The 20,777-nt window shown below is 31.8% G+C and overlaps 1 protein-coding gene and 1 long non-coding RNA gene across 2 annotated transcripts in view; one reads left to right on the plus strand and one right to left on the minus strand.

Annotated features, from left to right (window-relative positions):
* Positions 1 to 20,777, minus strand: part of LOC120417849 (cadherin-99C) — a 204,877-nt gene that overhangs the window by 100,897 nt on the left and 83,203 nt on the right. The gene's annotated exons all lie outside the window — the stretch shown is intronic.
* Positions 19,551 to 20,393, plus strand: LOC120417850 (uncharacterized). The gene is made up of 3 exons (XR_005605512.2): positions 19,551 to 19,712; positions 19,820 to 20,029; positions 20,087 to 20,393. It is a non-coding gene; the product is annotated as an uncharacterized LOC120417850 (long non-coding RNA).

Genomic DNA, 20,777 nt, shown 5'->3' on the forward strand with positions numbered 1-20,777 from the left:
AAAATCATTTTGTTAAAAAGAAGAAAAATTTAGAATTCAAAAAAGATCTTTTGGCAACACTGCCCCACCCGATTGGCGCGATCCACGCCGGCAAGCACGAATCAAAACAAAGCCAAACCTCTTCGGGAACGTCCACAAAGGCTCCCCCCCCAAGCAGGTATTCGGCGGAGAAATGCCGCGGAGGCAATAATAAACGCCGGCCAACGCGCAACAGCAACCTCTTCAGCAGTACGCTGAATGACCCAAGGAACTCTCACTCTTGTTCATGGGTTGACCCACTTTGGAGACCGTACACGGGGAGGGCGTTATTACGCCATACGCGGTCATCGCGAAATTTCAAAGGTCGTCGACCACCAAGCGCAGACTTAATCCGTCCAGAAGTCAATTGTTATCGCGACGATGATCCAAAACCAATTTCTGCGCTGCCGCGACCTGCAGTTGCAGTTCTGTTAACGAGTCGATGATTTACGGGAGGGTTATTTCCATTGAACGACCTCCCGGAGAAGATCAGCCGTGTAAGACGCGTGGGTAATTTTTGAAAAATTACCAAAACCGAACAAATAAATCACCGGACCTGTAACACGCGACGTCCTTCTCGGCGTTGACGTTGAGTCCTGCAAGGACTGGGCCAGGGGGTCTTGTTGAACATATGCTAACATTGGGCCGTCTGTCAGACGGAGGGGACAACCCAATAAAGACGCCATAAAACTTTCTCGCCCCAGGTCCGCGGGGCCGGCCCCGCGGGATGATTTATGGAGCACGATTACAATAAACATGCAATTTTATTCCTGCGCGGTTGATGTTTTGATTTTTTTTGGCCGTCGAGCACCCACGGCTATTTGGTACGGGTTTGAAAGAGGTTACAGGTCAATCAGGTAGTGAAGAATACCTGGGACGCACGAATACCTTCCTGGTCAACAACGAATTGGATTGCACCAAATTATTTTTTAAGTAATCTTTATTTAATTTTTAGATACTGCAGATATTCTGAAATCGCACCTTATCAAACCACAGATTCAACAATGTTGTGATAATGTAGGCAATTCACTTAATAAATATGTACCTTTCAACAAATGACAGGCATTCCAGCTGAAGTAAAATAAATTCCAATTTCTCATGCAATCCGTTTCTTCATAAATGTTTATGATTTTTCAGGAATTCTCTCCCCCATTCAAGTCAGACTACCTGTCAACATGTCTAACATTACACCTACCTCGTTGTCCGATGATAAATGTTATTCCCAATATTAAGACCGAGCAAAACAGCCCTGTCAATCGCTAATGTGAATCAATTCAAAGCCATAGGTTCGAATTCCATCGCTGTACCATTTATAACCCCCCCTAAAATTCCGATTCCAATCGCATGTCCGCGCGAATCATTCCCAGGGCTGCCAACCGGTCGGTGTGTGTCAACATTTTGTAGCAATGAAACCTGCTTTCGCAACGCAACGTTGACGTCCATAAATGAATGCAACATTGTAGGAAACTCTGCTGGCGCTTTATAACACAACCTCTTCGCACTGAATATTACACGCGCGCGGTGTAAGGTCCCAGGAGGTTCTTTTTTATGACAAATCCATCCAAGCAGCCAGGCAGTGCTGCCAATCAAGTCCACTGAAAGAAACCAACATAGCAAAATCCAATGCTTTTTCACGTGAGCCACTCCAAAAACCAACACGATAATTTCACATGCATTTCCTTTGACTCTCACATGCTTTTAATGTGAGATGAATGTGGAAATCACTCAGCACCAGATGATCGCTGGCAAAAACAAATTCATTCTCATTTCGCATGGTGTTCACGTGAGATGCAAATGAATTGCACATCGATTCACCCCAATCGACTTGTCCTTTGATTTAGAAGTGAAAGTCACGTGAGATTCAAATGAAATGAATTTGATTTGCCCCAATCGAGATTTCCTTTGATTTTGAAGTGAGAAGTCACGTTAGAATCATATGTTTATGTTTTGAAAGCTGTATGTCGAAAAAGTCGGTGATTTCATAAAGTAAAATGGCGACAAAGCAAATGCTCATTGTTTGAGCTCTAAGTTTAAAAAATGGAAATGAAAATGGAAAAATATGGTAGGTACTAACAAACTATTATTTATAGTAACGGTTATTAATAAAACATAAATCACTTTTCCAGGGAATAGAGTTCCGGAATTAAATTCTTAGAAAAAATACGGCCAGCCGAGGAAAAAACGACATTCTGGGACAAGTTCTGGGAGCAGTTTTCGCATGTGCTGATTCCCGCGATGGCCACAAAGTACACAACCATCCTGGCGTGGCCGGAGGAGCTGCTACTCCTATGCGGATTGATGCTTTTTAACGTTGACAAAAAGTGGCTAGGATCCGCACCGTCGTCATCATCTTTAAAATTGGGAGAAAACAAAGAAGACCAGTGAAATGGATTTTTTCTGTTTATTGTATGAAATTATTGAACTAAAGGATGTAAAAATATAAATTTAAAAAAGCAATTCATATATTTTATTACGACCAAAAAATCACTTGAAATCGAATGGAATTTCATTTAACAATCACAAGAACATCATTGCAATTTCAAGTGTATCGCCACGTTAAGTTCACGTGTTTTTCTATTGAATTTACCGCGTCGCGCGATGAGAACTTTCGAAGTGATTTGCACATGACATTCACATGCCAAGTCGTATGGGGCAGATTCACGTGTGAAACATGTGATATTGCTGTGTGCCTTTCTTTCAGTGTCTGGAGAAAGAAGTGTGCGCGATTTCAACTCTCTTTATTCGATTCGAGTCGGACTTCACACGGCGAAGCAGCAGTGACAGTTTGCATTTTTTAATGTCACTGCGAATTGCTGGGCTGAGGATTTGTTGATTCACTCCCGATCGTTGTACGGAATGAGGAGTTATGTGACCCTTTTTTCCAGATGCTTGAGGGACCCTTGAGTGCCAAGGAATGCAATCAGCTAAACAATTTTGATACATAGACCATTTCCTTAAGGAGGTATTAGACTACGACAAACACACAAACTCGCACTCGCCTGCATTTGTTTGCAGAAGCGTCAGCCTGCCCTTCAGCCTGTCAAACACGAAAAAGTGCGAGTTTGTTTATTTTTTTTTGTCATAAGCAGGTATTAGACTATGACAAACAAATAAACCAGCACTTTTTCGCATTTGGCAGATTGCCGTAACTCACAAACAACTCAAAATGTATGCAGGCTGACGTTTCTGCAAACAATTGCAGGCAAACTGCCAAACTGTCAAAAAGTGCGAGTTTTTTTTTGGTCATAGCCTAATACCTCCCTAAGAAATTTTAAGATCGACTGATTTTTTACATTTTTGGTTTGATTGATTAAATTTGTGGTGGAAATTGATGACCAAAAAAAATCAATACAATCCAACTAGTATGAATTCTCGCTATAAAAACCTTTATAGCAAAGTTCACTTCAATTTGTTTTCGTAACTGACCAGATTGAAATATCAAGCGCCTTCATGTAGTCTCTTAAAGAAACATAAGGTCAAATGTCCGATGTGTTTTCAGTCAATTTAATATGCCAATCTTAATAAATTTCTAGCCAGAGCAAGCAACTGTAAAAAAAACAGCCTTTAAACGCAATTTTCCCAACATTTCGCACTCATTAGGGGGTTAATCCTTTCGATAAAGAAGAAAACGAAAGTGGCCAGCGCTGAAAAAAAAACCGCGATGAACACGTAAAACCCTCACCCAGATATGGCCCAAGGCGTCATGAACAAATTTGGGCGCTTAATGCACCTCTCCGTAACGGTCTTCAGTGCAGTCACAAAGGGAGCAGCAAAAAAAATGTGCCTTAAATTTACTTCATATGGGACGCGCGTATAATTATTGTGCTGGGTGAAATATTTGCTGCCCTTTTTTCCCGTCTCGCCAAGGTAATCATAATTTTAAGGCTTGTTGCGGGTCACCGCTGCCGTGCGGCACAAGGAGTGCCCAAATGGCAAAGGTTAATTCAGCTGTATTGTGTTGCACTTGGCTGGGAGCTCTGCGGAATGTTAATTGATTGTTTTTTAATACTTTTGGGGCGGATAGCAGGATTCTGCACAGACTAATTAATGTCGGCACGAATCAAGTCTCCAAGTTCAGACCGTCCGAAAAGGATTAGAGCGACCTCGTTTGGGGGAAGTTTTTAATTTGTCCGTGTAACGGTTTGCCTCGACTCGACATGTTCAACTTGTAACGTAGAGTGAAAAATAGTTAAATTTTAATTAGATGCAACACTCAAGTCGGCTTAATGTGGTCAAGGGCTCGTGGTGTGGGGTCCGAAAAAAAGCTCCGCGGTGATTTCCCCTCCCAGTCTTATATGGTCCTCGATTTAATTGATTTTACTTGTAGCCCAATTCCGCTTCTTACCGAGCGGGCCTTGGCCGGTCAGCTGGGTAACGAGGGATGTTAAACATTCACCTTTTCCGAGAGGTAACTAGCCTTGCTGTATCTTCTATGCTACTGATTGGAGAAAAACTCTGCAGGAAAAGTTCGTCGAAGGGGTCGAACAGAGTAAAGTTGTTGATCTGTTTCATTTTAGTGTACATTTTTTGCTTTGAGTTTGTTTGGTCGATGTTTCGCTCTGAACAAGCGGATTATGTTATTTCTAATTAATAACAGCTGTTGGATTGCCAGGAGTTGACTGGCAGAAACACGTGGAAGACGTAATGCATTTATCGAATTTTCTTGATGAGGCGTTGCGAAACTTTTTGCAAGCATTATTTTCAGTGAACAAATATTTCTCACGAAGTTTTGGAATCTAAACCTTATGGATCTCCTTTCAAACAAATAAATTAACCAAAAGTAAACTGGCAATCAAGTCTTAAATCGGACGCAACCATAAATCTGCAACATTGTATTCAACCTGGCCAACCAGCCTTAAAAACACTAATGATGTGAATCCTTTCTATCTAATGCTCGTCATCGCCAGTTTCGCTCACACAATTCACCGGATCGATCCCTTCTCGCGCGTCCCCTTATACAATGTATATTAACAGGTATCGGATGCAAATTTTCCCACCGTAGCTCATCTTGTGTGGTCGTCGGTCACCTCAGCCATGCAGATCTTAATCCAGCCCGTGTTGGGTCGAGGCTTGGCCACTTGAACGACTCCCCCTCGCATTCAGCTCAAGAATCACCATCCGAGATGTCCTCAACGGCAATCGCATCTGAATCTTCCATTTAACACGACTGCCTATAGTGCCAATTTGTATTACTTTTTGATATTTCTTTAATTGAACATCACGATCTCGGGGTCGGCTGCTGCTGAAGTGGCCCGCTCTGAGCTGCTCATTTATGGCACCTCTCGACGAAGATCGATTCAAGCCCGAGATATTGTGAGGTATTACACCACACCACTCGTCTCAACTTAATCGATGGAGGTAAGGAGTTGGAGGAGGCGGAGGTCGTCCAACGTCTGATGAGCTTGATGGTTGAGTGACATTTTCACAACTGAAAGATCGTTGAGTCGCACAGGTCGCGCGCTCGGCAAAACAGGTGTAGTGACGCGCAGCGGCAACAGTAGATCCAACCCCCATATCAAAATGGCATTATCATTAACAAATGGAAAGAAGGTCCGAGGCAGAGTTGGGAGAAGTTCAGTTCTTCGGCTGCGTTGATGTCAACTCTCTTCGAGAGTTACACTCGTACCTTTTGCATCACTGGACCAAACAGAAAGAAACTACTCAAATCGCGACATCGCGCTCCAGCAGTGGAAAGGACGCCCGTGGCTACATGTATGAATGCGCATGAATGAATGAATGAAACCCATCGTTGGTTTCGTTCACAATGGGGTGAGAAAACGTCTGTTCGCATATTTTCCTGGGAGCGAGACAAAAAAGGACCATCATCATCATCATCAGCCCAAGATCCGCGAGGGTAAACATGCGTTTTTCCCCCGCCGACAACCTCGCGCATTTTTCACTGCAATTCCTACATTGTAAAGCGGGATTCTTTGGCCCATTTTCCACCTTGGCTGGGGTAAAATTGCGCTCAGGTGATGTTTGTGCAAAGAAAGGGCGTGGTTCGCATTGCAAATGAGTCTCTTTCGCGGAATGGGAGCGCACTTGTTTTGTGTTGTCTTGTCGTGGGTTTTTGCCATTGGCAATTCCGGGGCGGTAGTTTAGATCAACTTGAGCTAATTCCAGATCACATTTACACGATTACAGAGTTTATTGTTGTTTCGGCACACGGTGCTGGGCAATTAATTGTGGAACGTTTAGTGGGTCGAAGAACGGTTTGCTGGTTTATTGTGTTTCTTTAAAAATTTGCCTTGATGAAAGTGATATCTTTTTGTTTTACTGTACAATCGACATTCAAAGTTAGCTTTCACAAAACAATTATTATTTGAATTTTCAATTGGATCTTTCTTTGTGAGTACCAAGGATGCTAACGAATAAAAAAATCATTTGAATTTACAAATCAAATGAAAACTTTATTGCACATTAGATGGTCTCGAAACAAAATTGTATCTAAATTGTTGTTGTCCTGAAAATAATATTTCACTCCTTAAAAAGAACTAACTTCACAATACTCGCACAAGAACTGTCTCAACAGCAGCATCCGATTGTTTGTCTAGAGCAGGGTGACCAAAGTATGGCCCGCGGGCCAAATGTGGCTCGCGAGTTGACTTTTTATGGCCCGCGGACCCATTTTGAATGATCATGTAAAATGGCCCTCTGAAAGATTTGTAAAGTGATTTTTTAATTTTTATTAATGAATGTTTAGTCAATCAATCTCATAAAAATATTTTTTCATAATTGTAAATTTCGTTAAAATTGTCATCAAGCATTTTTCAAGAAAGAAAAGTTCAAATTTTACTTTAGTGAAAATAGTAAAGATTGCAGAAATATAAGTATTCCATATAAAATTGGAAATCATAACGCACCATTTTTTTTATTGTTGGGCTGAGCCTCAACCTTCCATCTCGGAATTCTAACTCATGACATTTGGATTTAGATTCTGAGTAACTACAAGCTGATTTAGCAGAACAAAATTTATTGAAATTTAATTGTTAAATAACAAACTCATGAATAATGTTTAGCCTTTTTATTGTTTTGATGATTTGAATAAATATCTACTTGGAATTTTTGTTTGAACAAAACTGTGAGAAAATATTCATTCTCATTTCAAATATCAAAAAACCATAAATAAAAAAACTAGAACATGATTATGTTTCAGTGGTAAAGATTGAAAAAAAAACTTATTTTTATATGATTTTTCACGTTTGGCCCGCGTGCTCATGTAAGCTTCAAAATTGGCCCGTTATTCAAAAACTTTGGGCACCCCTGGTCTAGAGAATATAACTTTAACCCTAAATCACATGATGTTATTGGTCGCAATGCTTGCGCCCTTCCAGAAATCTATCCAACTTCAAGCAAAACTTATGTGGGGCTACCGTGGAGATTTTCCCATCTACCCTTAAAAAAACTGGAGTATCAAGTATGGAGATTCAGTTGGAATTGATTTTAATCCCAATTATCAATTCCTGGGCAACATGGCGAAATCCAGTCTGCAATCCGATAAATCCACTTCTTATAAGATTGCTATCAAACGATCGGGATTATTTCATACATTTCGAATGTAAAGACAACATTTTTTGAAAATACTCAAAATTTTCACAAAAATCTGTATTTTCGAAAAAATTAATAAAAAATGAGTGATCTGGATTTTTTCATACATTTCAAATGTTACATCAATTTTTTTTTTGGAAAATACTCAAATTTTTCACAAACCACGTATTTTTGAAAAAAATACTAAAATTTTCATTTATTGCTACCCATATCGTGAAAACTGAAAAATTTGAGTATTTTTTCGAAAATACGTAGTTTTGTGAAAATTTTGAGTATTTTCACTAAATAAATGGTATTACATTCAATATGAAGGAAAAACGATCATTTGATACCCATATTACAATAACAATTTTTTGAGGATTTTTTTAGTTAAAAATATGGCATTTTCAAAATACAGGAAAAATAAGTATTTTTGTGAAAATTTACTTGTAATTATAATTGCAGTGGATAGCTGTGGAAAGCAGTGGAAAATTTAACTTTTTAACTTAAAAACTGAAAATCTCATAGAAGTGGCGTGTATTTTTGTTTTAGTGTATTTTTCCAGAAAGCCCGTCCAATTTCCTACAAGTTTGTCTTTGAGCACTTTTTGATACGATGCAACGGCTTCGGGATACAGTAATTTTTAAATTGCAAAGTACAACAATATTAAAATACCTTACGCCCTTCTCAAATGTTATTTTCGAATACTATAGGCTCCATATACACAAAAATGGCTTATATAGGCCTAGGATAACATGTCTACAAAGTTTCATTGAAATCGGAGAGGGTCAGGTACAAAAGTACCAGAAAAATTCCTGATTTGAGCTGGAATTGCTCTATGCTAAAAATCAAAAGAACTGCTCATGCTTGAAAGAATGCAAAAACTTACAAAAATTATACACATAATATGCTTAAAAAACAAAGAATGCAAAAACAAACAGAAATAATCAAAATTATAAGCAGAAAATTAAAAGAACTGCACATGTTTTAAAGAATGCAAAAACTCACAGAAATAATTGAAAAAATATGCTCAGTGAACAAAGAATACAATAACTAACGACAATTTTTCAAAATGTTATTGTGAAAATCAAAAGAGCTGCTCATTTTAGAAAGAATGCAAAAAACTCACCAAAATTATAAAAAGAAGGCAAAAACTAAAAAAAATTAATCACAATTATAAGCAGAAAGTTAAAAGAACTGCTCGTGTTAAAAAGAATGCAAAAACTCCCAAAAATTATACAAATTAAATGCTTTAAAAACAAAAAAAGCAAAAACTATCAGAAACTAATCAAAGCTACAACTCACAGAAATGATTTAAACTTGTATACACCCAAAGAAAAAATATATCTCAAAATCTGCAACATTGGATTTGCTGCAGAAAATGTCATATTTTATAACATTTTTTGCAGCAAGCCCGTAGATCATTTTTGCCCGCGTATTAACATTTCAGCGATCTGCAGTTCTCACCAACACATATAAAGCTGGCCCGTCCCCGAGCAACACTCCAAAGAGAAGCATATGTTGGTGCTCTTTCACTCACTTTTCATCAAGCGTCCATGGCGCGGTGGTAGCGTGTCGGATCAATAACCAAGAAGTTGGTGGTTCAATCCTCGTTCTGCTAAGTGTTTTTTTTTGTGAAATACAATCAAAAAGCCGTCGGTAATGTCGATAATTGTCGGTAACGGGCAAAAATGTCATACTCCTATATCGCAAAAAAATGCATGAGGACAGATTTCATGCAGATTCTGATATACTTTCATGCCACCATGCATCACAATCATGCGACTGCCAGTTGGGTGTACTGAAACTAAATAACTGCTTCTGTTTGAAAGAATGCAAAAACTCACAAAATTGTTTTTAACTCGATGATGTTTTAAACAATTGTTTATACATATTATAATGTATATACTTATAAAAATAACATTGTAACAAACAAAAAAATATTTTTTTATAGAATTCTAATACTCCCTCAAAGGTTTAAACTTTATAATTTTTATAAAATATTTTCATAATTCGTGTCCTTTTTATATAGTTTTTTTTACGATTCGGCGAAACGTCGCATTCGGCGAAACGTCCCATGCGGCGAAACGAAATTCGGCGAAACGACCGTCGGCAAAATGACCGTTGGCAAAACGACATTCGCCGAAATGTCCTGCACCCATCCTATAATCTCTGTGCTTCAGTTATGCACGCCTCGGTTTTGCATCCCCCATATGCGGTGCTACCGTTTCATTGGACTGGAACTGTTCTAAAACAAAATTAAAACTTATATTTTTTGTGATCAGTATGTAACTGATTTCTTCTTCAAGCTTGATTATTCTTGTTTAAAATCTAATTTAAACGAAACAAAATGGTATCAAAACTTTCAAATTTGTGTCATTTTTTATAAACTTGTAAAAACGTTCAGATCATGTTTGATAAAAAAAAAGCTTACGATCTGGTGAAACACTTAAGAAGTCTGAAATATAAATGGCCAATAAAATTAAAATGCAGATTACATTTCCCACACCACACTCGCCAGCACGATCGGTTTCCAACCTACCAGCATTTATAAACATGACAGCAACGCTTGGATTAAGTAAATAAAATTAAAAAAGGCGAAAAAACAACGCACACTCCACGGGGTAGCGCGAAACTAGTTTTAATTGATTTAACAAGTTGTTGTCATTCGATTTCTTCCATAGGCAGCGCGCAGATGCATAATTTATGGGAATCGAAAAAATGTCCGCGTGTCCATCGTCGGACTCGGTGGATATCTGCTGGCAGTAGGCTAGATGACCAGCACCGGTTTTCCCCCATCCCGCCCGGACGCTTCCCCCCAACATCTGTCACAGTAGGCCGTTTGCAACATAACTCGCTCTCGCTAGAATTTCGCTTCCTGATTTTCACCGCTCAGTCAGAGGTTACTTGTTGCATAACTTCTGGCGCAACACTCTGCTCCAGTTGCACAGGTTCCTCCCAAACCCGGGACCACCCCGGGGGCCATTCCCGCCGGAACGTTTGCGCACCACACGCGAAAGCCATGTCACCCCTTAAGTTGTTGTGTGTGGGTCGGTTGTCACATGCCACCTCTGCCCGGTTGGTTTCTGGGGGTGATAAATGGTTTGCCCCGTTTTTAACACGATCCGCGCGTGATCTGCTTTCCGCGACCGGGTCGTGGAGGAGAAGGTTGGCTGGGGTTGACTTAAAATCAATTCGGTGTTAGTTTCAGGCCAGCTTGGCAGGTAAAACTTTAATTAAGTCAGAGGTCGATTCGGAATCGAGTTGGCCGATCGACCAAGCCCTCGTGGAATTCCGAGATTTGCTTCGACATTTTGGAACGGGGAAAGATTGCAACGAACAGGTACATGATCATGAAAAAAGACGATGAAATCAAATGCTTGCCTGACCAAAATAAATTTGAACTGTAAAAATTACACAAAATTTAAACGAATAGTTTTTATTAATTTTTTTTAACAAATAGCTAGGAACTGATAAAATTACCCCTGAAATAAATTTAGGACCCTATCTTGCCAGTTAGATAAAATATGGTGCGAATTGCGGTGCGATTTTCACCACCAGCTCAGCGGCGTCCCCCGTGCAAAAACGGGATCGAGAAAAATTAAATAAATACCACGCGGAAAATGAGGCGTTCCAGAGCGTTAGCATAAGCACACCTTGTTGCCAGCATAAATGCTGAAGTGGCTTGCAGGAGGCAGTGCGGGGGCAATGTTGAACATAAATTTTGCATTTAGACTTACGCAATGTTTCGGCGGTGCGGATTTTTGCCAGCGTCGAACTAAAAGTTGAGGCTTTTACAGTGTGGTTGGCATGTTTTTGGATTGCATGAAACATTTTTTTTTAATTTAAGCACAATTTTAATTATGAATTATTAAGAATGTTTAAAAATGTTATGGTAAACAACTTTTAAAAATATTTTATTCAAATTTTATTTTATTTTTGTAATGCTGCTATTGTGTGGCCAATCAAATAAAAATATATTATTCTTGCAAACAAGCACATTGATAATGGCACAAACAATACGGAATTTATAGTGAAGTTTTTTATATAAAGTTGTATTTTTCATCTAGAAATGAACTTAAAATATTTTTATACGTTTTCAAAAAATCACGAGTTTTCCAAATAATTGGCAACACTGCCAAATGAATTAAGGCCGTATTATCTGATAATAAAATTTCTGGTCACCTAAAAAAAAACCCAAAAATGAAAATTAAAAATAAGGTCATTTAACGCAATTCTTTGTTATGTTTGAAATGTGAAATAAATACACACATAGATTTTTTTTCTGAGTTCGGTAATAAAAATATCAGTAAAGTTTAGATCGGTAAACCACCTGTCAAAATGAACATAATTTTACCGAATTTCAGTTTTACGACCAACAACAATGAACTGCAGTACTGAATTTCGTTAGGTTTTTTACCAAATTTAGTAATTTTCAGTTTACCGAACTGTTCAGCAGTTGAAAATTCGGTAAACTTTATTAAATTCGGTAAAAAATCCAATTATGTAGAGTGTTAGTTTTTCTATAAGGTAAAACAAAAAAAAACCATAAAAAATATATTTTAGTAAGCCGCAACACATAAAATTAAAATTTTGCAATTCAAAAAATGTACCCTGGGTGGTCTCCAATGCTGAACCTCAAGCCCGTTTGTAATTTTTAATTAAACGAATAAATTCAATTGGTGCTATTTTCAAAAACCTTTAATTTTGATCCAGAAATAAGTTTGAAAATCATTCAACCATGTTTTAAATACTTTTTTCCAAAATCAATATCAGACAAAAATAACAAAGCCTGAGCAGTGTAACTGTTGAATTGAAATATTTTTTTGTTTGGAAAAAAAATCATTTCCAAAATAATATTTTTTAACAAAATTTTACAAATTTAACTAATTGTCAAAATACTTTGAGCCTTCACTGCTGCTAGTTTCGATCCACATGATGACGACGCAGGCCAACGAGGTGAACTCGCGGTTAGTTCTGCAGATCACGGAGGTAGCGTTCAGCGTAGCGCCCAGAGTCCTAAGGTTTGGCAGTGTGTACCACAACGCAACAGGTGGCATTAGAATATTTATGGTTGATTGGAAGATAAATTTCTGCATGCGGGAGCAAACAGGTGAGTTTGGAATGTATGGAAATTGACATCGCTCTCCATTAGGTAGCACTACGTCGTAGCATTGGGTGAACTAGTTGTAGATTTTTTGTGGAGATTAGGTTGATGTTGGGAAAAGGTTTATTAAAAGCTAACAAGATGGTTAAGGTTTGGCAAGTTTTGATCGTCAACCGATAGCGACTGCAATTAACGAAATTTGAAAGTACAACATTTCGGTGGACTAACGAGCCAAAGTTGAAATCTTGTTTCAAAACTGACAATCTGACACTGCATTCCTGCAGTTTAACCTTTTTCCCCGCCAATCAAAATACCAGAGTTCCCCCTTCGATCTACAAGGTATTTTCATAAAAGAACAAAACATCCTTGGAAGGCCCTTCTCGGCGGGGGACTCCCTCCTTCGCTCGTAGGGCCCGCGATTGTACAAGTTAATTTATACCAATCCGCCGTCCATAACTCTGGCGCGGCCCAGCCAAGGGACTCGTAATTTATTTGTCTTTGCGTCCGATTCGATTGTGTCTGATTCTTGCGCGCCCCTTCGAGCGCGAGGGAGAACCTGTGCCTCGAAGGCTCCCACCGTGGACACGGTACACTGAAAATAAAAAGAAGGAATCCAATTCCTTAATTTTAGGAATTTGCCTACTTCTGCCAGAGAAGTAACTCGATTCCTAAATTTGCTGCCCCAATTTAGGAATTCTGATACTTCTTTGGACAAATGAGCTTAAACTGACAGCAAAGCTTCTTGTGCGCAACTGCGCCATCTGATATTGAAACTCTGAAGCATGCTTCAGAGCTTAACAGTCTGAACTTTCCTCTTTCTTTTGTTCTCGAGAGAAGCTGCTCAAGCTTGACTTGTTTCGACAGGATTCTGATGATCGATCCACATAAATGCTAGAATAAAACTTTTTCATTTACAAATATTTTCAGATAATGTTTCACAAAAATAAAAAAAAAATAACAATATCAAAGTATTAAAATTATTAAAAGTATAAAAGAATTAAAAGTATGAAAAGTATTGAAAGTATTAAAAGTATTAAAAGTATTAAAAGTTTTAAAAGTATTAAAAGTATTAAAAGTATTAAAAGTATTAAAAGTATTAAAAGTATTAAAAGTATTAAAAGTATTAAAAGTATTCAAAGTATTCAAAGTATTCAAAGTATAAAAAGTATTAAAAGTATTAAAAGAATTAAGTGTATCAAAAGAATTAAAAGTATTTAAGTATTAAAAGTATCAAAAGTATTAAAAGTATTTAAAGTATTTAAAGTATTTTAAGTATTTAAAGTATTTAAAGTATTTAAAGTATTTAAAGTATTTAAAGTATTTAAAGTATTTAAAGTATTTAAAGTATTTAAAGTATTTAAAGTATTTAAAGTATTTAAAGTATTTAAAGTATTTAAAGTATTTAAAGTATTTAAAGTATTTAAAGTATTTAAAGTATTTAAAGTATTTAAAGTATTTAAAGTATTTAAAGTATTTAAAGTATTAAAAGTATTTAGAGTATTTGAAGTATTTAAAGTATTAAAAGTATTTAGAGTATTTGAAGTATTTAAAGAATTTAAAGTATTTGAAGTATTTAAAGTATTTAAAGTATTTAAAGTATTTAAAGTATATAAAGTATTTAAAGTATTTAAAGTATTTAAAGTATTTCAAGTATTTCAAGTATTGTAAGTATTTAAAGTATTTCAAGTATTGTAAGTATTTAAAGTATTTAAAGTTTTTAAAGTATTTAAAGTTTTTAAAGTATTTAAGGTATTTAAAGTATTTAAAGTATTTAAAGTATTTAACGTATTTAAAGTATTTAAAGTAATTAAAGTATTTAAAGTTTTTAAATTATTTAAAGTATTTAAAGTATTTAAAGTATTTAAAGTATTTAGAGTATTTAAAGTATTTAAAGTTTTTAAAGTATTTGAAGTATTTAAAGTATTTAAAGTATTTAAAGTATATAAAGTATTTAAAGTATTTAAAGTATTTCAAGTATTTCAAGTATTTCAAGTATTTTAAGTTTTCAAGTATTTCAAGTATTTTAACTTTTTAAAGTATTTAAAGTATTTAACGAATTTATGGTATTGAAAGTATTTAAAGTATTAAAAGTATTGAAAGTATTTAAAGTATTTAAAGTATTTAAAGTATTTAAAGTATTTAAAGTATTTAAATTATTTAAAGTATTTCAAGTATTTCAAGTATTTCAAGTATTTCAAGTATTTTAAGTTTTTAAAGTATTTAAAGTATTTAACGAATTTATGGTATCGAAAGTATTTAAAGTATTTAAAGTATTTAAAGTATTAAAAGTATTTAAAGTATTTAAAGTATTTAAAGTATTTAGAGTATTTGAAGTATTTAAAGTATTTAAAGTATTTGAAGTATTTAAAGTATATAAAGTATTTAAAGTATTTAAAGTATTTAAAGTATTTCAAGTATTTCAAGTATTGTAAGTATTTGAAGTATTTAAAGTTTTTAAAGTATTGAAAGTTTTTAAAGTATTGAAAGTTTTTAAAGTATTTAAGGTATTTAAAGTACTTAAAGTATTTAAAGTATTTAAAGTATTTAAAGTATTTAAAGTATTTAAAGTATTTAAAGTAATTAAAGTATTTAAAGTATTTAAAGTATTTAAAGTATTTAAAGTATTTAAAGTATTTAAAGTATTTAAAGTATTTAAAGTATTTAAAGTATTTAAAGTATTTAAAGTATTTAGAGTATTTAAAGTATTTAAAGTTTTTAAAGTATTTGAAGTATTTAAAGTATTTAAAGTATTTAAAGTATTTAAAGTATTTAAAGTATATAAAGTATTTAAAGTATTTAAAGTTTTTAAAGTATTTGAAGTATTTAAAGTATTTAAAGTATTTAAAGTATTTAAAGTATTTAAAGTATTTAAAGTATTTAAAGTATTTAAAGTATTTAAAGTATTTAAAGTATTTAGAGTATTTAAAGTATTTAAAGTTTTTAAAGTATTTGAAGTATTTAAAGTATTTAAAGTATTTAAAGTATTTAAAGTATTTAAAGTATATAAAGTATTTAAAGTATTTAAAGTATTTCAAGTATTTCAAGTATTTCAAGTATTTCAAGTATTTTAAGTTTTCAAGTATTTCAAGTATTTTAACTTTTTAAAGTATTTAAAGTATTTAACGAATTTATGGTATTGAAAGTATTTAAAGTATTAAAAGTATTGAAAGTATTGAAAGTATTTAAAGTATTTAAAGTATTTAAAGTATTTAAAGTATTTAAAGTATTTAAAGTATTTAAAGTATTTAGAGTATTTAAAGTATTTAAAGTTTTTAAAGTATTTGAAGTATTAAAAGTATTTAAAGTATTTAAAGTATTTAAAGTATTTAAAGTATTTAAAGTATTTAAAGTATTTAGAGTATTTAAAGTATTTAAAGTATTTAAAGTATTCAAAGTATTTTAAGTATTTTAAGTATTTTAAGTATTTTAAGTATTTTAAGTATTTTAAGTATTTTAAGTATTTTAAGTATTTTAAGTATTTTAAGTATTTTAAGTATTTTAAGTATTTTAAGTATTTTAAGTATTTTAAGTATTTTAAGTATTTTAAGTATTTTAAGTATTTTAAGTATTTTAAGTATTTTAAGTATTTTAAGTATTTTAAGTATTTTAAGTATTTTAAGTATTTTAAGTATTTTAAGTATTTTAATTATTTTAAGTATTTTAAGTATTTTAAGTATTTAAAGTATTTTAAGTATTTAAAGTATTTAAAGAATTTGAAGTATTTAAAGTTTAAAAAGTATTAAAAGTACGTAAAGTTTTTAATGTATTTAAGGTTTTTAAAGTATTTAAAGTTTTTAAAGTATTTAAGGTTTTTAAAGTATTTAAAGTTTTTAAAGTATTCACAGTATTTTAAGTATTTAAAGTATTTTAAGTTTTTAAAGTATTTTAAGTATTTAAAGTTTTTAAAGAATTCGAAGTATTTAAAGTATTGAAAGTATTTAAAGTATTAACAGTTTTTAAAGTATTTAAAGTATTTGAAGTTTTCATTGTATTTAAAGTATTTAAAGTATTTAATGTATTTAAAGTATTTAAAGTACATAAGTATTTAAAGTATTTAAAGTATTCAAAGTATTTAAAGTTTAAAAAGTATTAAAAGTATGTAAAGTTTTTAAAGTATTTAAGGTTTTTAAAGTATTTAAAGTTTTGAAAGTATTTAAGGTTTTTAAAGTATTTAAAGTTTTTAAAGTATTTAAAGTATTTTAAATATTTAAAGTAAATTTAAAGTATTTAAATAGAATTTTAGAATTTTAGAATTTTAGAATTTTAGAATTTTAGAATTTTAGAATTTTAGAATTTTAGAATTTTAGAATTTTAGAATTTTAGAATTTTAGAATTTTAGAATTTTAGAATTTTAGAATTTTAGAATTTTAGAATTTTAGAATTTTAGAATTTTAGAATTTTAGAATTTTAGAATTTTAGAATTTTAGAATTTTAGAATTTTAGAATTTTAGAATTTTAGAATTTTAGGATTTTAGAATTTTAGAATTTTAGAATTTTAGGATTTTAGAATTTTAGAATTTTAGAATTTTAGAATTTTAGAATTTTAGAATTTTAGAATTTTAGAATTTTAGAATTTTAGAATTTTAGAATTTTAGAATTTTAGAATTTTAGAATTTTAGAATTTTAGAATTTTAGAATTTTAGAATTTTAGAATTTTAGAATTTTAGAATTTTAGAATTTTAGAATTTTAGAATTTTAGAATTTTAGAATTTTAGAATTTTAGAATTTTAGAATTTTAGAATTTTAGAATTTTAGAATTTTAGAATTTTAGAATTTTAGAATTTTAGAATTTTAGAATTTTAGAATTTTAGAATTTTAGAATTTTAGAATTTTAGAATTTTAGAATTTTAGAATTTTAGAATTTTAGAATTTTAGAATTTTAGAATTTTAGAATTTTTAGAATTTTAGAATTTTAGAATTTTAGAATTTTAGAATTTTAGAATTTTAGAATTTTAGAATTTTAGAATTTTAGAATTTTAGAATTTTAGAATTTTAGAATTTTAGAATTTTAGAATTTTAGAATTTTAGAATTTTAGAATTTTAGAATTTTAGAATTTTAGAATTTTAGAATTTTAGAATTTTAGAATTTTAGAATTTTAGAATTTTAGAATTTTAGAATTTTAGAATTTTAGAATTTTAGAATTTTAGAATTTTAGAATTTTAGAATTTTAGAATTTTAGAATTTTAGAATTTTAGAATTTTAGAATTTTAGAATTTTAGAATTTTAGAATTTTAGAATTTTAGAATTTTAGAATTTTAGAATTTTAGAATTTTAGAATTTTAGAATTTTAGAATTTTAGAATTTTAGAATTTTAGAATTTTAGAATTTTAGAATTTTAGAATTTTAGAATTTTAGAATTTTAGAATTTTAGAATTTTAGAATTTTAGAATTTTAGAATTTTAGAATTTTAGAATTTTAGAATTTTAGAATTTTAGAATTTTAGAATTTTAGAATTTTAGAATTTTAGAATTTTAGAATTTTAGAATTTTAGAATTTTAGAATTTTAGAATTTTAGAATTTTAGAATTTTAGAATTTTAGAATTTTAGAATTTTAGAATTTTAGAATTTTAGAATTTTAGAATTTTAGAATTTTAGAATTTTAGAATTTTAGAATTTTAGAATTTTAGAATTTTAGAATTTTAGAATTTTAGAATTTTAGAATTTTAGAATTTTAGAATTTTAGAATTTTAGAATTTTAGAATTTTAGAATTTTAGAATTTTAGAATTTTAGAATTTTAGAATTTTAGAATTTTAGAATTTTAGAATTTTAGAATTTTAGAATTTTAGAATTTTAGAATTTTAGAATTTTAGAATTTTAGAATTTAGAATTTTAGAATTTTAGAATTTTAGAATTTTAAAATTTTAGAATTTTAGAATTTTAGAATTTTAGAATTTTAGAATTTTAGAATTTTAGAATTTTAGAAATTTAGAATTTTAGAATTTTAGAATTTTAGAATTTTAGAATTTTAGAATTTTAGAATTTTAGAATTTTAGAATTTTAGAATTTTAGAATTTTAGAATTTTAGAATTTTAGAATTTTAGAATTTTAGAATTTTAGAATTTTAGAATTTTAGAATTTTAGAATTTTAGAATTTTAGAATTTTAGAATTTTAGAATTTTAGAATTTTAGAATTTTAGAATTTTAGAATTTTAGAATTTTAGAATTTTAGAATTTTAGAATTTTAGAATTTTAGAATTTTAGAATTTTAGAATTTTAGAATTTTAGAATTTTAGAATTTTAGAATTTTAGAATTTTAGAATTTTAGAATTTTAGAATTTTAGAATTTTAGAATTTTAGAATTTTAGAATTTTAGAATTTTAGAATTTTAGAATTTTAGAATTTTAGAATTTTAGAATTTTAGAATTTTAGAATTTTAGAATTTTAGAATTTTAGAATTTTAGAATTTTAGAATTTTAGAATTTTAGAATTTTAGAATTTTAGAATTTTAGAATTTTAGAATTTTAGAATTTTAGAATTTTTTGAATTTTAGAATTTTAGAATTTTAGAATTTTAGAATTTTAGAATTTTAGAATTTTAGAATTTTAGAATTTAAAATTTTAGAATTTTAGAATTTTAGAATTTTAGAATTTTAGAATTTTAGAATTTTAGAATTTTAGAATTTTAGAATTTTAGAATTTTAGAATTTTAGAATTTTAGAATTTTAGAATTTTAGAATTTTAGACTTCAAAAAAGTTTCGAATAAACAAACAAGTCAAGAATGATCCTAAGCGCTGGGAATGCTTTTAAAGTGTATTTTCATTGATTGCACTCAAGTTTCATTAAAATCTTGATGTTTATTGAATTTAAAAAATTTCAAATTAAAAAAAAACTTTTTTTCTATTTTAAGTTACGTTATATTTGTCTGACCTTTTAAAGTACGTTATTTCTGAACGACCCGTCGAGTAGAAAAGCTCAGTTGGCACAAGTGACCAGCAAATTGGTTGAACCTGTTCGGGCAAGATTTCTGCGTAATGATGCGGAATTTCATACAGGAACGGACCATTTTTCGAATCCATCGTTTTCAGCCGGTCAACGGATGTCCCGGATCATGTATTCAGGTAAGTTGCTGACAAATTGGACATAATTTAAGTGTTTTTCGCTTCGAAACCACAATTTTCTTCAGCCAAGAATAACCACAACTTTTCCGTTGTTCCTGTTGTTCCAGATACACGGTCCGGACATCCTGTCGTCGAGACGGTTTAGAGGTGCAAATCGTTCAACACAAGTGACCTGGTGATCCGGAACAAGCCCCTACGACGTGCGGAAAGATTTTTCCGGTGGTGTCGAGAAAAACCCCCTCGTTGTGATGGTTACCGCAATCCGTCGGTCACCGGTTTCGGGAAAAATGAACGCGTTACCGATAATTTTCTGCAAGGTAAGAAAACGGGGAAAATTTTCTGGAAAGAGATGAGAATTTTAATTTTTCCCGCAGGCAAAGATGGAAGGACCACTCGGTGTTAGCAAGCGGCTCGCTCCTGACGCAAGCTCGAAGTCGGTTCCGGCTGCTACTTGCCACACTCCAGGCACGTGAGATGTCCCCCAACTCGATCTACGTCCCAGCATCCTTAATCCGGACTCGGCCAAGCGTTTGCGACAGAATTCATTTCCGGCAGGCCATTTTGAAAAGATTTTGTTCGTTTAATTAAGCAGTTCATGAAAAAGTTTATCGTTTAAATCATTACTCTTTGCCATGTAATTTAGAGCATTTTTGAAAATAAAATTGACGTTTTTTGCTGTTTTTTATTTGTAAAAACAATCAAATCAGCCATGAAAATAAACAAACTGCAGTTTTATTTCTCTCCACTGCCATCAGATGTCGCCCTACGAGCTTTCAGCAACAGAATTATTCCACCACCAGATGTCGCTTTGATGCAAGCTTTGATGAGCTTTCAAGCTTTTTCGGGACTTTTCTGCAGTTCAATTAATCAAATCAAGTTGGCGCCACTGGTCAATTTAGGCTGGCAAAGCATGCTGTCAAATTTAGGAATTTGGTTACTTCTTGCGAAGAAGGAAGCCAAATTACTAAATAAGGAAAGGGGGCAAAATTCCTAGAATAAAGGAATTTTGTACTTTTTTTTTATTTCAGTGTAGCTGAAGCTTGATATCGTTTGTTTTATAAAAAA

Source organism: Culex pipiens, chromosome 1 (genome assembly GCF_016801865.2).
Source record: "Culex pipiens pallens isolate TS chromosome 1, TS_CPP_V2, whole genome shotgun sequence".
Lineage (NCBI taxonomy): Eukaryota > Metazoa > Arthropoda > Insecta > Diptera > Culicidae > Culex > Culex pipiens.